The 15,191-nt window shown below is 42.9% G+C and overlaps 1 long non-coding RNA gene across 1 annotated transcript; it reads left to right on the forward strand.

Annotated features, from left to right (window-relative positions):
* Positions 1-2,643: 2,643 nt before the first annotated feature.
* On the forward strand, positions 2,644-6,315 carry LOC116963216. The gene is made up of 3 exons (XR_004408033.1): positions 2,644-2,715; positions 5,334-5,444; positions 6,098-6,315. It is a non-coding gene; the product is annotated as an uncharacterized LOC116963216 (long non-coding RNA).
* Positions 6,316-15,191: the final 8,876 nt, after the last annotated feature.

Raw genomic sequence — 15,191 nt, forward strand, 5'->3', positions numbered from 1 at the left:
ATTTAATTTCTGTTTTAATTCCAAAAATACATGAGGCCCCTGACATTTCTCACACACGACTTCTTTCTCTGCAGTCTAAAGAGGATATATTTTAAATGGTACTGTTAATGGAATTATATGTTGCTGCTGGATAATGGTCTGCTGTGGAGAGATAATTGTTGAGGCAAAGCTGAGGTATTTTTTGAAGATAAACATTGAGGTAAAGCCAAGATGTTTATTTTCTAAGCACCAGACCCTAATACAGGCAAAACATATAATATCATTAGTTTTATTACTAATGCATTGGAAGCCTGAACATGCCCCATCACAAATTCTTGTTAACTTGGGGGTGGCAGAACTGGGCCCCAAATGAGAAATGCACCGGGGCTGATCCAAATGCTGATGCCAGAGGGCAGCTGTGTTTACTGTATCATGTGTTGCCCCTCTTAGCTGGTGTCTGTCCTTCTCCAGCCCAGGGAAGGGCTGCCTGGAGACCTGACTGCTCACAGGTGAAGCGTCAAGAAGGAGAGATTTCTTCTTCATTGTTTTAATGAGAAACTGAAACAAAACATTTGCTGATTCTTCAGCTTTGTTTGAGGTAATGAAACCATGGGAGACCAGCCTGTCATCAGACCATTATTTTAAAGTTTTCAAAACTAATTTTACAGATACCTGTGGATAATTCACGCACATGCTTTCCTCTGAGCACTGGTGAAGTACAGGTCCATACAAGCACGTGGGCAGCTTCTAGCAAAAGCAAGGCCTGGTTCCATGCAGTAATGGAGAAGGACGGGCCCTGTGCTGCACCTGGGCGGTGTGTGCAGCCGCTCCTGCGTGTTTGGGTGCGGTGGGGCTCCTCTGGGCGCATGCTGGTGCAGGTTTTCTTCTGTGCATGTCCTGTGGAGGCTGAGAGTCGTGCCTGTGTTGGCTTGTAAGAGGGAATCCCAGCAGGTGTTGGGTGCCCTTTCGTCCTAGCTGTATCCACCCTGCACCTCGCAGCAGTGCTAGCAGGGTCCCAGCCTTGCTGTTCACAGTGGTCACTGTTTGGGCACTGACTTTGATAGATGTAGAAAGCTGAACTGTCTCTTTTTCACCATTCTGCCCAGGGATGGGTGCAGGTCCCAGGTGTGTGAAGGTATCTAAACACCTAGCTCCTATTGATTGCATTAGTCATCAGGCACCTGTATACACCCATGCGCCTAGGCATAACTCCCTAAACCCATTCAAAGAGGGCAGCAACATGATTGATTATTGTATGATCTGAACACATCGGTTTCAGGTTGGCTGTAAAGTGAATATGTGCACCTACAGAAAATACGACATGTCACTCTATTATACAGACCAGAAAGACAATACAAATTTCTTACAATTATTCTACTTCTCAAGAATATAGCCCAGATCCTTTTTTAAAAAGGTAACTGAAAATTAGGCCCTAATGAACCTATCTCAAGTGTGTGACCTGATTTTCAAAGGTACTGAGCATCCAAGGTTGTGTATCGGCATCAGCTGAAGGAATAAAAACTTCTGGAGCCTCCACCCCTTTAGAGAAATGAAACGATTTCCAAACAGTCCATCCTATCCACATGCATACTGATGTATTAAAAAAAAAATGAACCAAAACAAAACAACAAACCAACAGAAAATAACAAAAGAAGAAAAGCATGTAGTTCTCCTTTATTTGGACTATGACGGATGCTTCCATTATGACTCTGTTATCAGCACTTTCCTTGCTAATCCCAAATCGTAGCATTGTCCTGAGAACTGCTGATTTGGTTCATCCTGCTCTTGCAGATTAACTGCTGTGTAGCCATGTGTAGTTCACTACTGACCTGCTGTACTCCTCAGTGACCTGCTGCATTTCTCGTTCTGGCTGTTTTGTGGGTTTCCACCAGTAAACCGGGCACTGAGGGAGATAGTGACCCCCAGGGCTTGCCCTAACCCACTGTCAGGATGCAGCCAGGTGTCCTGGCAGAACTGACATGGAGGGGTTTGCCATGGCACAGACCTGCCCTGTGGGGTATAGCCAGTCTTACTGGGAGCTATGCCTTCATCCTAATTGTTTGTAAGGCTCTTTATGTAAAAGCTTATAAAAAGTTGGCAACCACAAAAATGCCAAGGTGTCATGGTTTAACCCCAGATGGCAACTAAACACCATGCAGCAGCTTGCTCACTCCTCCCCCCACCCGGTGGGATGGGGAGGAGAATTGGAAAAAAAGGTAAAATGCATGGGTTGAGCTAAGAACAGTTTAATAACTGAAATAAATTGTAATAATAGTAATTGTAATTAAAATGAAAAGGAAGATAACAAAAAAGAGAGAGAAATAAAACCCAAGAAAAGTGATGCATAATGCAATTGCTCACCACCCATTGACCAATGCCCAGCAAGTCCCTGAGCAGTGATTCGCCCCCTGGACAACTCCCCCCAGTTTATATAGTGAGCATGATGACCTATGGTATGGGATATCCCTTTGGTTAGTTTGGGTCAGCTGTTCTGGCTGTGCTCCCTCCCAGCTTCTTGTGCACCTCCTTGCTGGTGGAACATGGGAAAGTGAAAAATTCTTGACTTGGAGTAAGTGCTACTCAGCGACAACTAAAACATCAGTGTGCTATCGATACTATTCTCACACTAAATCCAAACCACAGCACCAGCTAAGAGGAAGAAAATTAACTTTATTCCATCTGAAACCAGGACACAAGGGAAAATAATATGATTTATGCTTTTACAAGTGCTATGAGGTAAGTTAATTACAGAATAGTGTATTTCTAGCTTTTCCTTCAGTTTTGGCAAACTCCCACAAGAGCTATGGTTTTGATTTTAGTTCTTCACTGAAGAGGCCGTATCTGACAGGTAGATATTAATTATTATTACTTGTATTTTGATAATGTTAAGAGTCTTCAATAAGATAACAACAGTGACCATATACTCATATACGTACAACCATGTTTGTCACAGACTAGCTACAATTGTCAAAGAAAACTGGGTGGAAGGATGTGATGTACAAGCAGAAAAAGCTTTGAGAATTTACAAGTGTCAAGTTATTCTCAAGATTTTTTCATTAAGCTATTACTAAAACTATTCATATATTGAAAGAACAAATTCACAAGAAATACATTTTGAAAATAAAAGCTGCATGGGAATTTCTGGTAGTTATCTGAGTTTCAGACTTATAACTGCTTGTATTGTGTTATCTCTCAAATCATCAGCGCCTGTCATGTATTTGACAATACATGTCTTGTCAAGTCAAACAGGCTTCCTTAGAAAGAAAGAGATGATATTATTGCCCAAGCAGGATTCTGTGTGTTTAATGCCGAGGTAGTCAAAGCTCCTTCAGGATCTTACAAAATACAATTCACATGATGTTTTTCAGAAATTAGCTTTAACTTGTTTATATGAGTAAATGCATTTACAAATAAAGACATAAAGGCAAGTTGGTTTGCTTTTGAGAAATCTCTGGATTGTTTGAATGCCAACTACATCAATGAACTCCAGTAGATTTGAAAAGGAAAATTGTAATTATTGGATTACGTGGTGCTATAATATTCAATATTATGGTAATGAAGGGTGAATTAAACATGCTACTGGATTGAGGAACCCCTGCCTTCTAGTCTCAGCTTCACAGAGGCTTTAATTGGGTATTTATCAGGAGGCAGTTGGATATGTATTAGGGCACTTATGTAAGTACTCTGACAACATTTTTTCTAACCCTTTCTGCTACCATACTCCAAAAAGCAGATGTGAATCTCGCCCTCTACTCCTGAACTACATACATGGAAAAAATAAGAGTAAAACCAGTTGTCATTTTGGTGTGACCAATGCACTATAATATAAATTGTTTTGATCTGTCACTGTTACAAAAACTGTGCTTCAAGCAGGACAAATGTGGAGATAATTTTTTCAGTCCTTCCTCAGACAACATTGGTTTCTCTCATGGATGAAAGATGGTGAACAGCAGAAATAGCATGCTAGCTGGAAGTCTCTATCAGGGGCAGCACTGCACTTTTCTCTTTCAGAGTTTTACCAGTTTAAAGGATATTTGCACACTCATTGACCTCTTCAGAGTGTTTGCTGTTTGCACATGCATCCTGATCTTCCCATAGTTGATATGGCAGTATGTTCTGTTTTACACAGCCTCCGCAGCACAGGTATGATAACTGTGTTTTGCAGTGGTGGTGGGCATTCATGCCATGATGTGCCCTGCCAGCCACCCCTCAGGGGTGGGCCTTCTGCAGCAGTCTCTTTTGATGGGATACCAGCCCACACATTTCTTCTTTTTATTATTGTTCGAAAGACAAGGTCAAATGCAGTCGGAGCAGGAAGTTCTGTGGTTTGTGGTGGTCTTTAGCTCCTTGGAAAGTTCATTCTGCAGATTCAGAGCTCTAAAAAAAAAGTTCTAACTTCTGCCCAAAAGAGTTTTTTCTTACCGTAGTGATTTCTGAACCTCAGAGGATTGTGGCTGAGAGCACCAAAGCTGATCCTAGTCTTCACTCTGCAACTTTCTGTAGCCTTTTGTAGTGGCCATGAAGAGTCTCAAAGATCCTCAACTATGCTTGAAATGCCATGGATGGCCAGGGCAGAGAGTAGGGGACGGGTCAGATTCATTTATAGCAACCCATGCAACCTGCTACAATCTTCTGTAGTATCTGGAGTCTGGTATCATGACATGCAAGGTGAAGAAGATCATCTCTGCAAACCCCAGTCATGCAGGGTGTCAGGTGGAGTTCTCTCACCAGGGAGGGAGTCGGGCAAACACACCCTGCAGAAGCTGCTCTGTACGATTATTGTCAGACAGGAGTTCAGGGCTACTACCAGATTACAGACAGACTTAGCCAATAGTGGGCTCGTACCATTAGCTGTACAGTGGCTACAAACTCCTCAAAAAAAAGATTTTCTCCATTTATCAGAAACTTCCCTTTCACTGCAAGTCAACTTCAGACATCTGTTCTCATACACACAGAGGCTGCTGATCACAGCTAAGGTCAATAGGCATTTTGGTGTTGATCTGAGTACCCTTTGCATATGCTGTTGTGCTTTTTCTTCATCAAGGCATTAATATAATGCTTGCTGGTTTTGAAAAAAAGTGAGCCCAGCCCAAACATCAAAAGGACTTGTAGGTGCTCACCTTCCCATGGCGGTTTGCTTGTTGAACGCAGTGATCTGTGCTACACTGTACGTGACCATATTCTTTGTCCTTAACTTCTGCTGGTTTGCATATATGAAACAGATCTGAAATCATTATGATTGCCGTAATTCTTCCACACATTCCTAATTGCAGAATTCAAGTTTCAGTTAAAAAACCCTCAATTCATACTACAGATGTTTTCATGATTTATATGTTTTGCTCTGGTGATCATAGAATGAGGAAGATGTTGAACGTTCAAGGAGAGGGAATGAAAAGAAAGATGAATTAGAGGTGGCAAGAGGTGAAGGAAAAGAAAGGACTTTTATGTCTGTCTTCAAGCAGAAGGTAATTAATTGATATTTACTAGAAAAATTCATAACAGATTTTAATTTAACTTTCACAATCTTGACAATAGCAGTATTTACCAAGAGGAGGGGCAGTCCCCAATGCTATCAAATTTAAGCCTACTGACAGGAGTGACTGGGTTTCTCACTTACCTGTTGTGAAAATTTCGGTCACAAAACTTTTTGCTCTGTGTCTCCTTGGGGTTTGAAAAATCATCGAATTAAACAATTGGCAAAAGTGACTAGCAAAGTGACTGCAAAGTGTGGAAAAATCTCGTCTCCCCTCCACCTCATGTTTTAGCCCATTCTCCTGAGTTGCTGCTCAAGCTCAGAAGGGAAAAGGAGACTGAAATAAAAGCAATATCTCTCTAGAAAATGCAACTTGTTGAAAATACTGCTCTGTATTGTTGACATTTTAAAACACTAGCAGGGGGCAATGATTTGGACCCATTTGTCTCTCTTCAAATGAAATTATTGGTAGGATTGTGCCAGCATTAGCTGGTGAATTCTTCTAAGCAACATAAATTGATGGCAATGACAACATTCCAGAAGGCTTATTTAAAATATAGAGTGTATTGTGTAATTCTTTTTATTTGTCTGTTGCACAATATATTTGCTGATACTTGTTTCTTTCCCTCCCTCTCTCTCCCCCAGGCTATCAAACAAAGCTGCCCAACCTTACACTCATCCATCAACCTTGAGTTATTAAGAGAATAACTGCAGAACATTTACAAGTGGATGGGATGGAGTGCTGGCTGCTTTTCAAGAACACAGAGTCAGTGCTACAAAAACTTTGCAAGATGGCAAATTTTCTCATGCTGCTAGGACCTGCTAAAAGGAATGGTTTCTTGAATTTAGTGTAACTAATCTAGGTTGATGCCAAAACTGTTAATCATATAATATCTAGTACCAGATCATAATTTTATATGGGTAAAAAAAAATAACTATTTCTTACAAAGGCTTTGGGATTTATTGGAAGAAAGGAAGGTAGGGATCAGGATAAGTACAGACATCTGAGGGCTTGTGTTATATGACTTTCTCAAGGATAGGTTTAAAAAAATCAATGCATGAAAGTAGAGATTAAGAGATTGTAAGTGTCTCACACCAGAAGAGTAACAAAATGAAGGTAAAATGGATCATGCTAAAGGACTTTTTCTCACTGATTAAAAGACAGAGGTTGTGATGGAGTGGAGTTGCCATGTAATAATCTAAGAATCTGATCACCAATTTAGGGTGTGCACAAAGACATCTAAGTTGGTCTGGTACAATTTACTCCCACAGCTTGAAGAGCTGGGAAAAACAGTACAGAGGCTCCATCCAAGCCAGCACTGAACGAGACGCAATACAGCCCTGAGTGCTGTGCCAGCTGAACATGATTATTCTGCCTCTCAGTCCCACTTGGCATATCTGCATGGTACTTTGCTGTGCTGTGTGGACTTGCCAAATCAGCTCAGTGCTACCTTGGGGCTCTCTGCATCATGTTCTCTGCAATGTAAATGTACTCTTGGAAATTAAGCTAATCTGTTTGACTTCTAGAGGGGCAGGAGAATGCTTCCTGGCTAGCTAGCATTACTCTAATTAAGTGGGACTGTGGGAAGAACAAAACATGTCAGTCTGTACAGTGACTTTCCAGACAACAATATCCCGGCAGGCACTGAAAATCTGATCCCTTTGAGCATCCTATATTCTGTTCAGTGTAAAGCTTCAGGCTCTACTTTGCTGGTTTAGATGTTTACAAATCCAGAGATCAGCAAACAGTTAAGAAGCTGCTCCCAAGAGGGAGCAGTCAGCTGTCAGGAGCTGCCAATGGGCACAGGACTATGCGGGCAGAGGCTCTGGAGTCCAGAGAAGCAGCCATCAGAGTCAGCCTTAGTGGGAGGCACACAGACAAACTCGTATAGATAGCATTTTTGTTGTGGGTCCATTTTCTCTGCCTTGCCTTTGTTCCAAGTAGATCAGGCTCTGCTTTAGCAAGGCCGTTTGGTGATGGACACTGCTCTGTTCCTGGAGGCAGAAGAACTGAAGATGAGTCAGGACCATGAGGTCATCCTGGCTGACCACAGGGAACTGGAGCCTGGAAGAGTCATGGGGCTCTGCGGCAGGAGACATGGAAACGGGGGGCCTGGCACTGGGAGAGGGGGCATCTGAATGAGATCAGGAATGTAATTAACACAATTATAATGACAAACTTTATGAACTTGAATTTTTAAATTCTTTTCTGTGTCAGTTCAGGAGTTGTCCACAAACCTTTGTTTACAGTCCCCACTAAATGTAGCATGTCAGAGGGCATTTAATATCAGGAAAAGTAGCATAGGTACACTACTAAAATGTGACTAATTTTCAGCAGCTCCCACGCTGTCTGCGCCTTGTCCACTCAATAACACCATCGCTTGGTGACTCCACCCTGCATGCACAGCAATTAGATGGCTTTTACCACTCCATGTTATGAATGTCCTCAGCAATGGTAGCACAGAGAGTAACGTTAGGGAGCATTTACCAAAGCTGTTGTTTGTGAAGAAATATCACAAATTGAGCCACCACAAATACATGAAACATGGAGCGTAAATTCCTGTCATAGCTTTTACAGGAGAGGGAAGCTGAATGAAAACTGATGGTTCCTCCACCTCTAGCTGCCCTCTTCTCCTCCCTTTTGTCAGTTCATTTCATATCCTCCCTCTGACTTTTCTTCCTACTGTGTGTTGCTGTGATGTGCATCACACCTGATACCACCCAGCCTTAGCACCCCCCTGCCTTGCCTTCTGGCTCTCCTTTTCTCCCCTTCTCACCCTCAGTGACTTGGATTTTCATCTGGAGACCCTATCTCTTTAATTAAGCTTCCCTCTTCCTCCCCTCCTTCCTGATGTGGCCTTCGATTCTGGCTCAACACTTTTAACAAAATGCCTGGTTATCAACCTGATATTCATCAAGCACATTTCCCTTCTTGTTTAAGTCTCCTTCAGCACTGTGCCTATCCTTTGCTTTATATTTGGTTCTTTCTTACTCCCAGGCCATGAAATCCCTCAAAGCCTTCTTTGCTCTTGATCTACCTCTTCAACGCTTCTCTTTGAGCTTCTGTGTCACGCTGACACAGAGTGCTCACTATAACCCTGACCATGGTCTGAGGAACAATGTTGTCACATGAAGAAGCACTAAACGTTCATAAAGTTCACCCTGATTTTAGGGGCAATTTCCAGTCTCCTGCTGGCACATCTGGTTCAGAGAATAATCAAGTACTAGTTGTCTACTTTCAAATCTTTCTTCTATCTGTTATTTCAGGTCTATTCCTAAGCAAAACATTCCTTCCTTTTTCCTTACAATATGTAGCAAGCACACCTATTATGTTAATTCTTCTGCTCACTCTTTGATTCCTAGGGCAAACAATCTGCTCAAGCAGCCTAAGAGAAATCCCCCCCATTTAACCCTCCTAGGTTAGCACCTACTCAGGGACCACCTTCTTAGACTTCACTTCTTTTCACTCTTCCCTTGTTGGCTTCTTTGTCAACCAGCTTCATGCTATCATCTCTCATGTTGCAACCAGTGACAAGCTCCCTGTTAAACTTTATAAAACTGCTCCCTTACAAATCACTCCTTGTGCTTCTCCTTTTGTTGCTGTTGCCTCAATAGCAGTCCCATGTAGCAGTGCCTAGAAAGGCAGAGAGGCATATTCTTTTCAGGACAAGCTGTGCCAGGCAAGAAGAGAGCAGCACATTTTGTTTCATCCTTTGAAATTCTTAGGATATCAAAAGGATCTTATACTGATGTTATTTTCTGTTTATTAGTATTTCTTCTTTCTCCATACTTTTTCCCATCTTCCCCACCCCTGTGAGGTCCAGAGACATTATCATTGCATCCCATATGGGCCAAATCATGCCGATAGCCAGGAGGTGTGGCTAATCTGGGTCACACAACTTTCACTTGTGTATCTAGGCCATCCAGTCCTGAGTTATTTCAGGTAATGAGTTCAAGATAAATCTCCAAGCCATTAAGAAGACAATATCAGTTGCTGCTGTGTTGTTTTCTCTGTGAACAGAATTCCTAGGAGCATTGATTTCCAAGCTGATATGAGAAGGTTGGTTTTTTTTTTTTTCATTGTCTCATAGACTAGAGCAGTCACTTTCCATGCCAAACCAGGAGCGGTTGCAAAAGTTTCCTACAGAAGGACCATTCACATAAAATAAATGCATCAGGCACCTGTAAGAAACAGAGTAGACCATTCTTGAAAGAAAAAACTCTCAGTTGACATCTTGGCTGGAATTAAAAATCCTGTTGTGTGATGCTGAAAAACTTCAACAGCCTTCTGCTGAAAATGGTTTAGGAGAAAAAAAAGTTCTATTTCTCTTTCTCCCTCCCTTGTTTTTAAGGTGAATTTAACTGTGCTAGAGGGAGCAAAACTGAGAACATTATAGGACAATGACACAGTGCTTTTTCTGAGAGCAAAACCCATCTTGCTGTCTATCGTTAGTGGGTACAATCCATCCTCAAAAAGCTGGTTTCTACAGGTCACCATCAGAACTGTAGGCTCACAACGACTTACCGCCACTATCAAACTAAGTGCATTAGAACCATGAAACACTTGAACATAAAACCATAAATCTTGATTTGCTATCATCAGTCCCCTGAAGTTACTGGTGCTGATGGAACGGTTCTTTTAAAACTGTAGACCAGCTGCTAAGCTAGTATAAATCAGCATAGGATGTTGTGAAGTGGAAAAACATTGGTACTGCTTAAAGGTTGTTTTAAAGAGATCAGTGAGTAACTAAATGTTTAACATGCCCACTGGGAAGTGTATAAAACAAGAGTCTAGTATGCAGAAAAGAAGATTCAAATTATATATGAAAAAAAAAAATATCTAGTGGCTAAGCACCAGACAGGCTATGTTGCAGATCTTCACTGGAGGTTTTTAAGAACTGATTAGACCAACATCTGTCACTCATAGACAGATTCTGCTCCGGTAGAGGGTCTGAACTGGATGTGCTCTGGAGATCTCTTCAGTGCTTCCACAGCACAAAGAAATGGACCTCAGAGTTGAAACAGTTATGGGATTAGCAAAACACCTTTGGCTCCTCGCTTCCTGATCAAGACAGGTCAGAAGATTTGCAAATCGGTTCAGTCCCATGTGTTAACCTCTGTGTTATTCAGCCAAAGTTTCTCAGCCTGCACTTGATTTCTGAGCACAGCTAGAAGAGACAGGCAGTGCACTCTAATCATTCTAACAAATTCACTACCAAATGTTAAATCATTCCAGTAAAATTTTAATATTCCTTTTCCTGCTAAAATGAGCTATAACAGCTATTTTATTTTGCAGTTAACTATACTATATAAATATATAGTTATTACTGTATAACTATATAAAATATAGTTATAAAACTGTATACTGTAGTTACTTATTAAATAGCTATAACAGCTATGTGTGGGTTTTTTTCATAAGGCATTTTACAGGGTTAAAGCAAAGGAAAAACTTCCATTTGCTTCAATGGAAAATGCATCAGAATTAAAGGGAGAGTATTAGTGTATTTTGACATAAATTAGTTTCGAGAGTAATTGGTAGGCACGGCAGAGACTTAATGGTATCATATAACTGGAATTCACAGTGTACGCTCTTCCAGTGGATGTTGCTAAGCATGTTACAGCAAAAAAGATAGTCTTCCATCCTAGTCTGTCCTTTGTTCTATTTTAGTAGTGCATGAGGTAGATTTTAGTGGCTCTCTTCTGTGGGATTCTCTGTGCTGGTTTGCTCAGTCTCCTGCTTTGTGTGCAGTTTAAGGATCAATATGAGAAGAGGGACAGGACAATTGTACTTTGAGAAGAGCATCGTAGTTTCTCCACACACCTGTGTTGTTCAGGCCACATGAGTGGAACTGTTTTGAGGCAGGAAAATGCTTTACCATGTAGTGCAGTTGAGACCGAGACCAGGTTTGTGCAAAGGTGTTTCTCAAATTGTGCCTGTGGGATGGGTTGTGCAGACACCTGCAGTCTCAGGGGCACTTTTCAAGGCTAAGTGCCATGGCCTGGTGCTGGAAGAATGGGGAGAACACACTGTTTGTGCATTAGGAAAAGAGCAGGCCAGGTCCCTTGTGAAGCCTAGAGGGAAGCCTCCCACTAACCCACCAGTGATCAAGGCCAGGTACAGGTACCAACACACACCAGTGTGCTTGCGTGCTGTATGACAGCAGAGGAAGTCCAAGGAGCAGAGAATAGTGCCTGTCATAAGCACCCAGAACACATAATGTAGATTCCCAGGTTTACAGGAAGGCACTTGAGCCTCTGGTTTTTGAGATTGTTAAAAGGAACCCAGTGATAGTTGGCCCTAACATTTTTCTGCTAGATGGTTATAGCACCAACTGTGCAACATAAATTGCCAGGCCAGTTAACTCAATTACTTGCTGGTGTTTAGGGGGGTGGTTCTACTGGGTGGCAGAGCCAGCTGTGGACCAGCCACGCTTTCTGGTTTAGGAGGAAGGTCACCCAAGCACAGCTCCATTGCTTGCAGAGCCAGCTCCGGTCTGGCAGCAGGTTCACTGCAGTTCTATTGAGGAGTCTGAGGATGAAAGTAACAGCTCAGCTGAACTGAGCTCACCAGCTTTAAACGGGGCAATCCCATTCCTTCCTTATTCCTCCTCCCTCACTCTCCCAGTCTCCCCTATCTTCTTCTTTTTCACTCTGGTAATAATAAAGCCTTTACCTTAAGGATCCGTGCTGAACTCCAGCTGACTATGTGCAGAGCCACCTCGGGTCCCTCTGTTGCTTTCCTGGTACCGGGACTGCAGAGTGGGCACCCTCACGTCTGGCACTGCTGGCGTTAAGCCCAAATGGTAAATCCAGCCAGATCGCTGAGCGCTGAAGAGAAGAGCGTGTTTCAGAAAAACTTGACTTGCTCTGTAGTGGGATAAGTAGGCTTGTTATCTCTGGCCACGTGCCAGTGTAGTTAATGCTGTTTTGTCTCTGGGTAACACCATCTGGATGTCCCTGTGTCACCCTCTCTGGTACCTGTATTATAGGGCTCCTGCCATTGTCTGGGGTCTTCCAGCCTTTCTGTTTCATCCTGTAATTTCTTTGGATTATGCCACTTCTCCTTAATGTATACTGTACCATTTCAAAGGAGGAAAAATAAGTTTTTACTCCATCCTTGTAACTTCTAGTTGGAGTCTCAGAGGGTACAGTACAGTAAATTGTCATCTCCTGGCCCTCAATAGTAAAAGAGAACAAAATGTACCATGAAGAGTTCACCACTGAGAAAGAACAGAAGTGCGTGGAGATTCAGGATATTTTTAAAAATGGAACACCAAAAGAGGAAACTGTGAAGTAGGAGTCTGGGTGTGAGAAAGGACTACAGCTGATTTTAATTTAAATGAAATTTTTCAGAAATTTGATTTTTTTAAAGTCAAAATGATTCCAAAGCCATATCACTTTTGTTAAGAAGAGTGGCAGACAAAGTAACTGAAGAAGTAGTCACACATCATGCTCTGTGATGAGATGACTAGGTAATTTCCTAGACTAAGATTCTGACTCATTCTGTGCTTTGCTGTAATCCAAGTGTTCAAGGATGGGAGGATTCTTAAGTGAGCAGCACAAATGAAACTTGGATGGGGGGATATTAGAAGACCAATGCTCTACTCACATGTGCCTTCCAAAGTGTAAAAGCAGGAGGCTTAGTCTGCAAATAAACGTCTCAGTACTTTTGACAGAAGAGTTATTTGAAAGGCATGATTTTAATCTCTGAAGAACAAAAGCAAAAGTCAGATTTCAATACTTAAACATGGTCACAAACAACTTAGGTGTCGCTTTTAGTCCATGCTAGTCTTGTCATGGGATTGCAGTAATGCTCTGTTGGAACAAGTCTGGAGACAGTAATAAAAAAGTGATAACACATAGTGTGTATGGCAGAAAGCAAAGGCTAAGTGGGTAGAGAAAGTCTGGGGTCAGAAGCTGGTGGAGTTAGAGGAGGTTGGGTTTTTGCTCAGTCTAGACCTGGTTATTTCTATTAGTTTGAGGGATCTGTCAGCTCCTTGGGGTCCCTCTGAAGCAGTCTGTGGATCTCATGGGCTATTTTAGCAATTAGGGTACCAGGACTGCCTCTGGTCACACAACCAGGAGTGTGTCTGGGAAGTACCAGTCCTGCCACACATGTGCAGATCAGCTCTGATGGGAAAATGTATGGAAGGAAAATTCCCACTGAAAAAAAGTGCATGGACAGCATGGATGGAAGGGCACCATGGCAGGATAGAAATGACAGTAGGATAGAGGGTTTAGCAGGAGAGAGAAGAAATGGGGTACAGAGAGTTTGAGATGGTGGCATAATGCCCCAAATGTGTTTCAAGCAGAGCACTGGATATGAGCATGAAAGCCCAGAGAAGCTGTAGGTGTGGAAACTGGCTGTGTCACAGGGCTTGAGGTTCAGGAAGGCATGTCGGGGGGGGCACCTGTCTCCAGAGCAGCAATCCAGGAAGGCTCTGTGCAGCTGCTCCCTAAGCTTGGGGCTGCCTCTGCTCACAAGGGAGGTCCTGGCATGCCCTGGGCACCTCCAGCTCTGCTTCGCTGCTCGGCCAGAAGCGCCGCAGCCCACATGGCTCCATGTTTGGGTGATGGAAGGGCGGGATGCAGGAAGCTGGCGGCTCCCGGCCCTGCTCCCTCGGGGCCCGTCCCACCGCCTGTTCCCAGAGCACACCTAACGCCCACGGATGATGTTCAGCTGCCTGCAGAGCTCAGCAGGGGCCAAGCTCTTTGAAAACATGCCTCAGTTATGACGGAGGAGGTAATGGGGATGGCACTACTGTGTGTTTTGGTTTTTTTTTTTTTTTAGTTAATGGCGCGGTGGTTAGGGTGCCTGCCCAAGGAAACCTCAATATTAGGTCTTCCTCAGCCTGGAGAAGCTCAAGCGTACATTTCCCAAGAGAGCAGACTAATAAGCAGGCAAGCTGTGGGAGGGGAAGAAACTTGGAGCTTGTTGTTGAAGCTGGGTCTTGGCAGAATAAATTATACATGACTCAAAGGGCCAGGAAGGGAGCAAACAGGGGCAGCGTGACTCTAGCCTGGGGCCTGCAGCAGAGCTGAGAAGGGAATAAAGCTTGGCATATCCTCAGCTCCACGGCTGTTTCTCCATCTGAGCCCATGCAAAAGACAGTCCAGCACCAGATGTGAAGATTGCCTTTCTTAGAAGGAGACATTAACCTTTCACCACAGGGCTGGGCTCCTTCACATCCCTCAGCCTTTTTTCAGAATCCTTATTTCTCAGAGGCTGCAATAACCCACTTGAGTTAAGGATGGCACTAAAGATAGCTATTTATTAGGCAAGTGCTTTAGCCAGCAGGATACCATATAGGACTTGGGTACTGGTATCACTGCTGTCCTGAGTTTTAAAAGAAACTGCAATCCTTGTTTTTTCCTTTTTGAGTAATTGGTTACAGGATTTTTTTTCAAGAGAGACTTGTTGGAGATGGGTTCCAAATAAGTTAATATTCCTAACTGCATTTCTCTGTGAGCATCCCAGACTCTGAAGAAGGGTTCACAGAAACACAGGATAATGTAGGGCAGAAGAGACTGCTGCTGGGTGTCATCCAGTCCAACTTCTTGCTCAAAGTATGATCAAATACAGCAGGTTGCTTAGGGCTGTGTCAAGCTGAGCTTTGTATATCTCCAAAAATTGAGACTCCACAACCTCTCTGGGCAATCTCTTCCAGTCTTTGATTAGCCTCACTGTGAACATTTTTGTCCTTGTATCTAGTCAGAATTTCCTTCGCTGCAGCTTGAT

The sequence above is a fragment of the Tyto alba genome, unplaced genomic scaffold (assembly GCF_018691265.1).
Source record: "Tyto alba isolate M040663 unplaced genomic scaffold, T.alba_DEE_v4.0 Super-Scaffold_6, whole genome shotgun sequence".
Lineage (NCBI taxonomy): Eukaryota > Metazoa > Chordata > Aves > Strigiformes > Tytonidae > Tyto > Tyto alba.